Here is a 13,691-nt window from a genome sequence, read left to right as displayed (position 1 = left end):
CCCTCCCCTCTCCCTCCCCTCCCCTCTCCCTCCCCTCTCCTCTCCTCCTCTCCTCATGTAGATGATTTCTTCTATCACAATCTTTCCTTAGCCCCCTGAAGCACTCCCTTGTCTTGTTCCAGGCCTTTTGCTTGGTTCCCCACTCTCCCAAAAGCGTTTTATGTCCAGGACTCAGTTCTTCCTCCAATTTTCTGTTAATTCACTTCCTGGCTCCTCTCCCCTAGTTGCCAGCTGTAGTTGTACTCCTGTAGAACGTGCTATTGTTTATTTAAAATAATGTCCTGTGGGAATGCAAGCTGGTGCAGCCACTCTGGAAAACAGTATAGAGGTTCTTCAAAACTCTAAAAAGAGAACTACCCTACAACCCAGCAATTGCGCTACTAGGCATTTATCCACAGGATACAGGTGTGCTGTTTTGACGGGACACATGCGCCCCCATGTTTATAGCAGCACTGTCAACAATAGCCAAAGTATGGAAAGAGCCCAAATGTCCATTGATGGTTGAATGGATAAAGAAGATGTTGGAGATACACACACACACACAATGGAGTATTACTCGGCAATCAAAAAGAATGGTATTTTGCCATTTGCAACTACATGGATGGAACTAGAGGCTATTATGCTAAGTCAAATTAGAGAAAGACAAAAATCATATGACTTCACTCATATGAGGACTTTAAGAGACAAAACAGATGAACATAAGGGAAGGGAAACAAAAATAATATAAACACAGGGAGGGGGACAAAACAGAAGAGACTCATAAATATGGAGAACAAACTGAGGGTTACGGGAGGGGTTGTGGGATGGGGGATGGGCTAAATGGGTAAGGGGCATTAAGGACTCCTGAAATCATTGTTGCACTATATGCTAACTAATTTGGATGTAAATTTTAAAAAATAAAAAATAAAAAGAAAAAAATAAAATAAAATAATGGCCTGACCCAAGGGAAGGACTGCTTCTCTTCAGACTAACTTATAGTCATCTGTGCCATTGTAAAGTGCTTCTCAGAAATAGGGACGATATGCACATCTAGGACATAGTACATGCTGAATCTTGCAAAGGTGTTCATAGCATTGAATTCCCTCCTGGTATTAGGTTTTTTTGTAATTTTTTAAAGGTTTTATTAAGAAAATTTTTTTATGTTTATTTTTGAGAGAGAGTAAGAGAGAGCGTGAGTGGGGGAGGGGCAGAGAGAGAGGGAGACACAATCCTAAGCAGGCTCCAGGCTCCGAGCTGTCAGCACAGAGCCCAATGTGGGGCTCAAACCCATGAACTGTGAGATCATGATCTGAGCTGAAGTTGGACTCTTAACCAACTGAGCCACCCAGACCCCCCCTTTAAGATTTTATTTATTTATTTATTTTTAATTTTTTAAAATTTACATCCAAATTAGTTAGCATATAGTGCAACAATGATTTCAGGAGTAGGTTCCTTAGTGCCCCTTACCCATTTAGCCCATTCCCCCTCCCACAACCCCTCCAGAAGATTTTGTTTTTAAGTTAACTGTACACCCAATGTGGGGCTCAAACTTAAAACCCCGAAATCAAGAGTTGTATGTTCTACCAACTGAGCCAGGCAGGTGCCTCTTTATTAGGTGTTTTGATCCAGTATTTGAGTTCAGCCCAGGCTGGACCTGTCATGGCTTCTTGACTGTTTGATACAGTCCTGGAACATCTTGTCCTTTAGGGTGTGGTATCTAGTTTGGAAATCATCCCTCTTTCCTTCCTTATTATAACAACTGGCTGAGAGCTCCTTGGGAAGGCCTGGTAAGCCAAGTCCTATGAGTCTGGAGCTTGATGGTACACTTGCATTCCACCCCTGCCAATCATTTCCCCAGGCATCTGAAACCAGTAGTTGCTTCATGAAGTATAAAATGGGAGAATTTGGTCCATTTCCTAAAACTTTATTATTGGTACCTATATGGGGGCGGGGAGGGGGTTCTCCTTATTTTTGAGCAGGAGAAAATGCAAGGTACATGGTAGAAAGAACACAGTCTTTGGAGTCAGACCTTGGTTTCAGTAAGTTCTGTTTTCTAGCTGTGTGGTATTAGACAAGTTATTTCTCTGAGGCTCAGTTTCCTCCTTTAAGATAGGGATAATTCTAACCTCAAAAGGTTATTGGAAATAAATGAAAATAATTATGGTTTTGGGCATAGGACATGATACATACATAATAGGTAATGGCAAATGTGCATTTTTTTCTCCTGGGTCTTTTTATTGCTTCTGATTTGTCCTTTTGTGGTACTTAAGTGGAATAATAATAACTATCCTTGAGTCACTTTTGCCAGGCTCTGAGCTGTGGGCTTTCCCAAGCTCTCACTTATTTCTCCTAATACCACATTTATGAAGCAGGAACTATTTTTAACAAATACAGGAAACTGAGGCACAGAAGGTCAGTACCTTGCCTAAGGTCACAAAGCTAGTAAGAGACAGAGCTAGGATTCAAACCCAGGTGTCTGATTCTAGAGCCTGAGCTCTTCACCACTGATCATTATTGATCATTACTACTTTTACTTTTCCTGAGTAATATGTTACTTCTAGTGGTTCTTATTTTCTCTCTACTTGGACTTACGGGGATTTGCATGCATGTGGTCCATGAGCTTTTCTTAGTCTTTTTTTTTTTTTAATATATATATTTTTAATGTTTATTCATTTTTGAGAGATAGTGCAAGTGGGGGAGGGGCAGAGAGAGAGGGAGACAAAGAATCTGAAGCAGGCTCCAGGCTTTGAGTTGTCAGCACGGAGCCTGACATGGGGCTCGAACTCTTGAACTGTGAGATCATGACCTGAGCTGAAGTCAGATGCCTAACCAACTGAGCCACCCACGTGCCCCAGGTTTTCTTAGCCTTGGTTGGTGCCTCATTTGATAGACAATGACCCTGTTTGCTCCAGTTCTTCCTAATTTTTCCACTCAGAGCAGATCCCTTCAACTGAAGGGTGGTACAGCCCTCTTTCTTTCTTAAGAGACCATCCCCTCATTCCTTCTTTACCATTCACATAAAACCAAGTAAATTTACAGTTAAAGTGTTCTTGCCAATCTTTCTGATCCCTCTGAAGATCCTTCAGAAGAGCAGATTCTGTCTCCCTCTTACAGACATGGAAACTAAGGTCCAGGAAGGTGAAATGACTTGTCCAAGGTCACACAGTGAATTAGAGGTAGAGTTGGAACTAGCTGTTATGTTTTCTGCCTTTCTCTACTAAAAATATAGTAAGGAGAGGTGGTGTGTATAATTTGCAGATCAGACCTAAAGAAGGTTAAGCTTTTTTTTTCAACGTTTATTTATTTTTGGGACAGAGAGAGACAGAGCATGAATGGGGGAGGGGCAGAGAGAGAGGGAGACACAGAATTGGAAACAGGCTCCAGGCTCTGAGCCATCAGCCCAGAGCCTGACGCGGGGCTCGAACTCACGGACCGCGAGATCGTGACCTGGCTGAAGTCGGACGCTTAACCGACTGCGCCACCCAGGCGCCCCGAAGGTTAAGCTTTATTAGGACCCAGATCAAATGAGTTCTGAAGGGACCCTGCCTCCATCATCCACATCTTCACCTTAGTTCTTTCATACATATTTGAGGAACGCAGCAGAAAGGGAGAATCACTTTCCCCTTAGGGTTCAACAAAGCTTTCATGACAGTTTGCTGTGGGGAAGCATTCAGAGGCTGCAGTGTCTCCTCATCCATAAGGAAGGTTGGATTCCCAGGGCTTACTGGCCTGGAATGACCCTTGTGAAGGAGCAGAGGAATGTCAGAACCTGTATGTCTTCTGACTTCTGCAGGTTTTAGCTTAAGCCAGGTGAGGGTTGGGCTGGAGCAGGATAGTGGTAAGAACTGAGGATAGGAGCCCTGAGGAATTTCATTTTACCCCCCCTGCTGGTAGATTTTGTCAGGGGGTTTGGACAAGCAATTTGAAATTTATAAAGAGGAATTCCTACTACTTCTCTTAAAAAAAAAAAAATCCTTGGTTTTGGCACCAGAAAAGAAACCTTTCCCAAAGTCTAGGCATTGGACATTTCAGTTGTGGCTGAGACATTACCTTCTTTTTTATCTTCTTCCTTCTCTCCTTTCACCCCTTTCTTCTCCCTCCTTTTTCTCCTATCCAGTCAGCTTCCCATTTCTTTCCTCACCTCTCCTTTAACTCCTGAAAACAAGAATGGGGAAAGGGTACCTTCAGACAACAGATTAGTAGATAGGTAATATAGATACTGGGGCTACAAGTCATAACTTGGAGCTTGACATTTTGGACATTACTTCTGGACCTCAGAACAATGGTTGATGGAACAGGTGCTTATTCATTTATTTGCTTATGTACAGTGTCGTCTAAGTATAACCTGCCAGGCTCTGTTTCAGATACTTGGGCTATTCCAGTTAATAAGACCCTAAACCTGCCAATAAAATTATAGTCTTATGGGTAAGACATAGCAACAGTAAACCTCCTCCCCTACTCCCTGATTCAAATCATTGAATTTTAAGGTGGGAAGAGCTTTAGAGTTTATTTGGTATTCCAGACCATGAAGTAAGTAAACATACAGGCTTTGGAATAAAGTAAAGCAGACCTGGGTTCAAATTCTAGCTCTGCTACTTACTAGCTGTTTGACCTTGAATGGCACACTTAGCCTTGCCCATGTTCAGTTACCTTAGGTATAAAATGGACCTGCCATCACCTCTTCACATTATGAGGGTTAACTGCACAACACCTAGCTCAGTGTCTGGTGCATAGTAGTAGCATGTGTTTTTCTGTCATTCTGCATGAATGCCTGGCTTAAGTCCTTGCTCCTTTGAAACTTCTAAGGCCATCTCCTGTCAGCCTAGTTTCTTTCTCCATTTTTATAACACATGGAGCACTCTTTGAACTGTTGGATCCTACCTAATATTATTAGTCGTCCTTTACAGGAAGTTCACAGAGTCCCACCCTGGAATGCAAGGAGGATAAGAACTGTTCTCATCCATCCCTGTGTCTTCTATAACCCTAACTTAGAGCTGTGACCATGACCAACCAGGCCCAGGAAGTAGTTTTTTGATTGATTGGCTAAGAAGGCTTCTATAAATAAACTTCTGAGTGTTTCGCAGTGAAAAAAAGAGCTATTGAAGACCTGGCCCAAAGTCTCCCATCCTAACTCTTCTCCCACTCCCCTTCTGTTACCACATTGATTCTCACAAAATCCCTGTCCTGTAATCAGGATGGGGATTGTATCTCCATTTTGTAGAAATCTGAGGCTCAGATTAGAACCCAGGTCCTTTGTTAGGTGATAGATCCAGAGTAAGGTAAGAGTAGCAGGAATGAGAACAGAAATCTTAACTGACTAGGTCTTCGTTCTCTGGAAACAGCAGGAATCTTTACAAGGAAGAAGGAACAGAAGAGTTGGTTTTGAGGCCTTACCTGATGATGAGGCCAGAGTCAGGTCTAGTCACAGTTAGAGATGATTTGATAATATGACAGAGTGGTGAGAAAGGGTTCAGAATAACTTCATAGATTTGCTAGGCCTTGAAGATTAAGAAGGATATGAATATGTACAAAATTCCAAGTGAGATAACAGCATGGACAAAAGGATGAGAGCTGGAAAGCCCATAATAGAGGTAAGACAGATGATGACTAGATGAAGGCATACCTAGAGAGCAAAGCTTAGGTGATTGGTAGCTATGGTATTTTTTCCTCTTTTTTTCTTAACTTTTTTTGAGCAGGAAAGTGGCCTTGGGAGCATTAGTCTGGCAGTGTAGGCCCAGTAGTTAGAGCACGGAGGGGTAGGAGATTAGTGAAAGAGAGACTGGGGAAGACACTACTGTAACAGTCCTTGTAATGTCAATAATTAAAAAAAAATTTTTTTTTCAACGTTTTTTATTTATTTTTGGGACAGAGAGAGACAGAGCATGAACGGGGGAGGGGCAGAGAGAGAGGGAGACACAGAATCGGAAACAGGCTCCAGGCTCTGAGCTATCAGCCCAGAGCCCGACACGGGGCTCGAACCCACGGACTGCGAGATCGTGACCTGGCTGAAGTCGGACGCTTAACCGACTGCGCCACCCAGGCGCCCCGTAATGTCAATAATTTTTAAGAAATATTCCAGCATTGCAGGCAAGAGATAGATCCTGAACCAAGAGGAGGTTGACACAGTAGGGAATAAAGAAGAACAGTTTAGATGTAGAGCTCTTAGCATGACAACAAAAAAACCATGAGGATTTGGCAATTGAGGGAATGGGGCATAAGGAAAGGAGAGGTTGGAGAGCATTAACATTTGGAGTCTCAGTACTTGGGAGAATGGTTATATCATTTGCTGAACTGCAGAGGCTGGGAACAAGGAGATGAGTTCAGTTTATCAACATGTTGAATTCGAGGTGCTAATAGTTTATTCCCCTTACTGCCCACCTCCTAGTGCCTCTGCCTTTGTCCTTTGATCTGGGCCTACAGAGATCCTTCAATTCCATGTATTTCCTGCTTTGTTTCCAGGCCTGGAACCCCTGAGAGATCCCTCCACTCATGTCTTGGAGCAACTGTTTCTCCCTGTCTGAAATAAGATGGTGCATGTAAGATGCTTAGCCTGGTAGCTACTCTTTCAAAGTGTGCATTAAATGTTAGTGGCTATTAAATGGCTGTTGTTGTGGTTGTCATCATAGCTTTGTGATCACAGTAGCTAGAGATTTAGAGAAACGTCTGGAACCACCTGGCTAAAGGACAGTCATTTAGCTGGTATTCAGTAAGAAGTCTGGACTGCAAGTAAATGGAGAGGATTTCAGGCTGGGTGTGAATGAGGGCTCTGAGCCATATCAGCTAGGACTAGGGTATGAGTATGTTTCCTGTCTTTTTCTTCTGTTTTTGAGAAGTTGGTATAATGTGGTTAAGAGGGCAGGGCAAGCCCCAGAGGTTGGACTTCCTGAGTTCAGGTCTCAACTCTACCTTCCTCCTCCTCCACCTCTTCTTCCGTCTGTCTGTCTGTCTGTCTGTCTTTCTTTCTTTCTTTCTTTCTTTCTTTCCTCCTTTCTTCCTTTCTTTCTTCCTTTCTTCCTTCCTTCCTTCCCTCCTTCCTTCCTTCCTTCCTTCCTTCCTTCCTTCCTTCCTTTCTTCTTTTTTTAAAGTTTATTTATTTATTTTGAAAGAGAGCATGAGTGGAGGAGGGGCAGAGAGAGAGAGTCCCAAGCAGGCTGTGTACTCTCAGTGCGGAACCTGACGTGGGGCTCAAGCCCACATACTGTGAGATCATGTCCTGAGCTGAAATCAAGAGTCAGACACTTAACCGACTGAGCCACCTCATTGCCCCTCAGCTCATTGCCCCTTCTGTTAGCTGTGTAACTTGGGCAAATTTACTTCTCCGTGCCTCAGTTTCCCCAGAAGTAAAATGGGGAAATAACAGCAATCTTCTGAGATTGTTGAAAATCCTTTATTTGTATTAATCTTTACAACAGTGCTGGACATGTGCTACTGTTCTCCACAACCCTAGAATCCCCTCTGTTCCACCTTCCAGGTAAATATACTCTTCCTTCCCACCCAACAGAGGAAGGGATGAGTAGAGGCCTGAAGCTAGTTGTAGAGTGCTTGAAAGTTTGTCCCAGCTGGGATCCAGGTTATCTAAGCCTGGAGGAACCTGGCCCAAGATGGAGGCAGAGAGTTGTCCAGATGACCTGAATTCATTTCCAGTTCTTTTTTTTCTTTTTTTTTTTTTTTAAGATTTTATTTTTATTTACTATTTATTTATTTATTTATTTATTTATTGGGAGCATAAGTTGGGGAGGGGCAGAAAGAGAGGGAAAGAGAAAAATCCCAAGAAGGCTGTGCACAGACAGTGCAGAGCCTGACTTGGGGCTTGATCTCATGAACTGAACCGTGAGATCATGACCTGACCTGAAATCAAGAGTTGGGTGCTTAACTGACTGAGCCACCCAGGTGCTCACATTTATTTATTTATTTTTAAAGATTTTATTTTTACGTAATCTCTACACTCCCAATGTAGGGCTTGAATTTACAACCCTGAGATCAAGAGTTGCATGCTCTACCGACTGAACCAGCCAGGCACCCCTCCATTCCCAGTTCTGCCACTGATTTACTTTGACCTTGGGCAAGTCATTTAACCTCTGAGCCACAGTTTTCTCATATATAAAATAGGGATCATAATTAATTCCTCCATATATACTTAATATCTCATTCTTTCCCTCACTACATTCTAGCTATATTGACTTTCTTATTCCTTTAAGCATAACAAGCTTATTCTTGCCTATTATTGCTGCAGGGTCTTTGCACTTGGTATTCTTCTCTGAAACAGTCTTTCCTCAGACCTTTGCAGATCTTACTTCCTCACTTCATTCAGGTCTTTTTTTTTTTTTTTTTTAATTCTGAGAGAGCATGAGAGGGGGAGGGGCAGAGAGAGAGGGACACACAGAATCCGAAGCAGGCTTCAGGCTCTGAGCTGTCAGCACAGAGCGTGATGTGGGGCTCAAACTCACAAACTGTGGGATCATGACCTGAGCTGAAGTCGGACACTTAACATACTGAGCCACCCAGGTGCCCCCATTCAGGTCTCTTTCTGGTGGTCACCCTTTGGAGGTTTCCCTGACTATTCTCACTCCTTGTCATTTTTTCCTCCCTTACTCTGGTTTATTTTTCCTTATAGCACTTAGCATGACCTAAAATAATGTATCATCAACCTATCTTTTGCAAAGATATAAGACGTGTGAGAGCAGGATCTTGGAATGCCTGCACTGACCTAAGTTCATCCCTATTCTGAGCAGGACCCTGACTGACTTCTCTCTTTTTTAGGTGAGCCCTATTCCCAAAGGCAGGTGGTGCTGACCCTGTAACCCAAAAGAGGAAATTGAAGGCTGGTGAGTGAGAGTCTTTGGCAACTCTGGGCAAGCTTGGGCCAAGATATAGGGTAACTAGTTTGGGGCTTATTTTTACCTTTAGTACAGGTAACTTATAGGCAATTGATCATTCTCCTACTCCATGTTTGAGATATTGGCATAGGCAGTTTCCTGTGCTGGGAGGAGAATTGAACTTGGCTCTCTTGGAATTGCCATAAGATGGTTTGGGATCATTTACCATGAATAACGCAAAGCAGGCTCAATTCTTTTTGGCTTCTGCCAGCTTTGTGTTGGGGGTTATCCTGAACCTGGCAGCTAAACTTTCTCCTATAAGCTCTCTTAACATGACCTTGTAGCCCTTAGAAACTTTCCTGATTTCAGTCTTGACTGGCCTACCAAGCCCATAGGTCAGCTTCAGAAACTAGTTTTATCAGTCCTGGAAAATGTGATTATAAGTGGTGAGGATGGAGTGAAAGAGTTGGGGCTGTGTGAAGGGGAAATCAGGGGAAACTTAAAGGAAAAACCAAAGATGCTGAGACAGGAAGGGAAATCAACACATTAAGAACCAGTTGTGTTATGGGTCTCATTTAATCTAGACAAAATTTATGGATGAGGGAATTGAGGCTCTGAAAGCTGAAATAAGTTGCCTGGAGTTCACATTTGGGAATCCATAAAGCTGATGTTAGAACCTGGTCAGTGTAAACACCATTGTTCTCCTCGACTTGGCAGACTTTCCTTGGGCTGTTAATCTCCCTGGAATCCTGATTTTTCTTATAAAGTTAAAAAAAGACCTCCTTAGGGATTCAGGAAGGAGATCCAGTTATTTGAGGGGCCCAGCAGGGAAGGCAGAAGTTTGGGGTTCCTTCTCAGTCAATGGCATTTCTAGTGAGGGGCCCAGGAGACTAAAAGTTGGAAAGAATCTTCATGCAGTTAAAGGCCCAGGCGCCAGCCATATGATTATAAGGGGGAGAAAATACCTATAACACATAATCGTAAACACTGGGATCAGCACAGATAGGGACCTGGAGAGCTGGGTTGGAGTTGGGAAACCTGGTTTTTTTCCTCTTCTCTCTCAACATCTGCCCTTGGACAATCTCTACTTCTGTATTTGTAAAATTGGACTGCTTCCCTGCACCCCCACATGTCTCTTGTGTGTACACCAACCCTGCAGGATGTCGTAGAGAATCAAATGAGAAATGCAAGTTGGAAAGCTTTGTAAATTGTAAAGCAGCATGACCGAAATGAGAGAAAGTGAGAATAAAGCACTATAAGTATCTCTGGCACCTCAGTTCCTGACCTGTTTGCCACCCCACTCCCCAAAGGAAAAAGGGAAGGTTTTCCTTTGGAGATTTGTGCTGTAAATCTTCTCCCATACCCTTCTCTTCCTCTCCTTCTTGTGCAGGTTCTGCCTGAAACTCAATCTTTCCACAAAGGAAGGGATTCCAAGGCACACAGACAAAGCCAGGCAGCATCGGCAGCATGATTTGCAGCATGGAGGCTACAGAATGCAGGTTTAAATGCACTCACACATCCTGGCTCTGATATTAAAGCACTTTTCAAGAGCCAATCCCCAGCATGTGTCTGCCCTCACTAACTAATTCCACTTAGATGTTGCCTTGTTTCCTACTGTCCTGTCAGAAGAGGAAGGCTATTCCTATTTTGGCCCTAAGATCTTTGTCCATCCCCACCTCTCACCCTCCAACTAGTGAAAAATGAACTTATGCTAGAGCCTCATAATCTTATCAGAGGCTATGCTCATCCAGTTTTCCCCACCATCTCTCTCATGCCTGTGGTCAGTGATACAGGCCACTCTCTTCACATTCTGTAACAGTGGACATTTTGTTCTCTGTTCTGTTTGCTGGAGGGTGCACAGAGAGGTCTGTCCCCAACCTGGTGCTTTTGGAATCCATATTAGCCAACCTTCTGTCCTATTCTGAATCTTCAGGCTCTTGATGGCACCTCTTTTTGTCTGGTTAACCTAAGTTCTGTAGCTTCTTGCTTTCCCATGGCCTGGTGCTAAGCTTGGACCTTACTGTTACACCAACTGCCTTGTGAAGAATTCCATTATTGATTGTTTCAAACTATGAATGATTCCACGTGATAAAGTGTCTAGCTTATTTATCTAATGTACTCAAGTTTCTATTAAAAACAAGTTTCGGGGCGTCTGGGTGGCGCAGTCGGTTAAGCGTCCAACTTCAGCCAGGTCACGATCTCGCGGTCCATGAGTTCGAGCCCCGCGTCAGGCTCTGGGCTGATGGCTCAGAGCCTGGAGCCTGTTTCCGATTCTGTGTCTCCCTCTCTCTCTGCCCCTCCCCCGTTCATGCTCTGTCTCTCTCTGTCCCAAAAATAAATAAATGTTGAAAAAAAAAAAATTAAAAAAAAAAAAAGTTTCAACTAAAAAAACAAGGAAGCAAAGCATTGTCATCCTTAAGCCCTTATACAGCACTAATTTACTCCTATTTTTATGTGTTGTTGTAACAGGCTTAGTCATCTGGTTTCTAAACTCCCATAAGATTCAAAGCAGCATATCAAAAAGGGGGGAAGAGCTGCTATATTAACAGCTAGAGGAGAGAGCTGAAAGGTAAGGATAAAAGAAGAATGATCAGAAAGAGAAGTTAAAATGAGTATGGAGGCCATTTAGTTTAGGGGCAGCAGTCCTACAGACATCTATGTACTTCAGTGAAGTGGAGCTAGGTAATTTTTAAGGTAGTTCTAGGTCCTCTTAAAGGCCAGGGGTATCAGAAAATGTTAAATTATAATGTCTGCTATGTTATCAGATGCTGTACTGAATCCTCTACATAAGTTGATTTCATTTTCATAGCAGCTTGGGAGGTAGGTGGTGATATTCTCATTTTAGAAATTACTGAGGCCTAGAGACAGACAGTGATTGGAAGAGCTAAGCTTAGAACCCAGAAGAACCCAGCTCCAGACAACCAAATTTTTTTCTATTATCCTATATTGGCTCTTCCCTGTGACCTAAAACCCTGGTCTTTCTCAGCCTCTTGAGCCAGTGATTTCTTCCTGCTCCCCTTTTATTCACTCTCCTTTATAAAACTTTATTTTTAAAGATATTCATTCATCCAGTGAGTATTGAGTGTCAGCCATGTGGCAGGCGCAGTTTTAAAATATAGCAGTGAAGAAAATAGTTTTCTTTCTTATAGTTTACATTCTAGTGGAGGAAAATAAACAAATGAATATGTATGAAGACAAAGCAGGGTAAGGGAATGGAGTGGGACTTCATGATGAGAAAAAGGCTTCTTGAGAAAATAAAATCTCTGCAGAAATATACAGGAACTTTAGTAGTGAGCTATGCTTAATATCTTGGGGAATAACATTCCAGGCATAGAGTACAGCAAGTTCAGAGACCCTAAAACAGGGAGCATGCTTACTGTGTTTGAGGAGCAAAAGGGAGCCAAGTGGCTAGAGGTGAAGTGACCAAGAGGGGGAGTGGAGTATGGAGAAGTCAAAAGGGTAGACAGGGACCCAGATCATATAGGGCTTTATTCTGAGTGAAATAGGAAGCCATTGGAGTGTTTTGAGTAGGGGAAAGATATAGTCTGACATTCATTAAAAACCTGATTGCACTTGGGGCGCCTGGGTGGCGCAGTCGGTTAAGCGTCCGACTTCAGCCAGGTCACGATCTTGCGGTCCGTGAGTTCGAGCCCCGCGTCAGGCTCTGGGCTGATGGCTCAGAGGCTGGAGCCTGTTTCCGATTCTGTGTGTCCCTCTCTCTCTGCCCCTCCCCCGTTCATGCTCTGTCTCTCTCTGTCCCAAAAATAAATAAACGTTGGAAAAAAAAAACCTGATTGCACCAGTTGAGACCTCCAGCACAATGTTGAATAGAATTGGTGAGAGCAAACACTCTTACCTTGTTCCCAATTTTAGGGGAGAAATTGTTTAGTCTTTCACTGTTAAGTGTAGTATTAGCTATAAAGTTTTTTGTTGATGCTATGTATTAGCTATAGATGATGTTTATCAGGCCAAGTGAGCTTCCTTCCATTACTAATTTACTGAGAGGTTTTTTACCATGGATGGATGTTGGATGTTATAGATTGTGTGTTTTTTGTTCTTTATTCTACTAACATGGCACACTACATCAGTTGATTTTTGGCCATCAAACTAACCTTGTATTCCAGAGTAAATCCCACTTGGTCAGAGTATATGATCTTTATTTATTTATTTATTTATCCCCCCCCCTCCCTTCTCAGAGTGTATGATCCTATTTAGATGGTGTTGGATTTGGATTGCAGTGTTTTTTTTTAAGTTTATTTATTTTGAGAGAGAGCAAGTGGGGGAGGGATAGAGAGAGAGAGAGAGGGAGAATGGGACTACCAAGCAGGCTTCACGCTGTCAGCGTAGAGCCTCATGAGGGGCTGGAACTAATGAACTATGAGATCATGATCTGAGCCGAGATTGGACGCTTAACTGACTGAGCCACCCAGGTGCCCCTTACATTGCTATTTTGTTGAAGATTTTTGTGTCTATATTCATAAGGATTATTTACTTTTTGAATGTGTTACAGAATTTGCCAGGGAGGCCAGTGTGGGCCTGGGCTTTTCTCTGTTGGAAGATTTTTAATTACTGATTTAATATGTGTGTGTGTGTGTGTGTGTGTGTGTGTGTGTTGTTGTTGTTGTTGTTGTGGGCCGACTCAGATTTTCTGTTTCTGTTTGAGTCACTTTTGATAATTTGTGCCTTTCTTGGAATGTTTTCATTTCATCTAAATTGACTAGTTTCTTGGTTTGTTTTTTTTTTTTTTTTTAATTTTTTTTTCAACGTTTTTTATTTATTTTTGGGACAGAGCGAGACAGAGCATGAACGGGGGAGGGGCAGAGAGAGAGGGAGACACAGAATCGGAAACAGGCTCCAGGCTCTGAGCCATCAGCCCAGAGCCCGACGCGGGGCTCG

General features: G+C 42.9%; 1 protein-coding gene across 7 annotated transcripts in view; it reads left to right on the top strand.

The window, feature by feature from the left end:
- Positions 1-13,691, top strand: part of RALY (RALY heterogeneous nuclear ribonucleoprotein) — an 88,404-nt gene that overhangs the window by 31,366 nt on the left and 43,347 nt on the right. For 5 of the 7 annotated variants that reach the window (XM_040447294.1, XM_040447298.1, XM_040447295.1 and 2 more), the window contains exon 2: positions 8,740-8,804. The exons of 1 other annotated variant lie outside the window; for it this stretch is intronic. The gene's annotated coding sequence lies outside the window, so the exon portion shown is untranslated. Of the gene's footprint in view, positions 1-8,739; positions 8,805-11,345; positions 11,365-13,691 lie in introns of those variants that run through there. One more of the 7 variants, XM_040447297.1, reaches the window with a different exon arrangement.

Source organism: Herpailurus yagouaroundi, unplaced genomic scaffold (genome assembly GCF_014898765.1).
Source record: "Herpailurus yagouaroundi ecotype Mexico unplaced genomic scaffold, PumYag 196, whole genome shotgun sequence".
Taxonomy (NCBI): Eukaryota; Metazoa; Chordata; class Mammalia; order Carnivora; family Felidae; genus Herpailurus; species Herpailurus yagouaroundi.
Note: the sequence above shows the minus strand (reverse complement) of the source record. Positions and strands in the feature narration are given on the sequence as shown.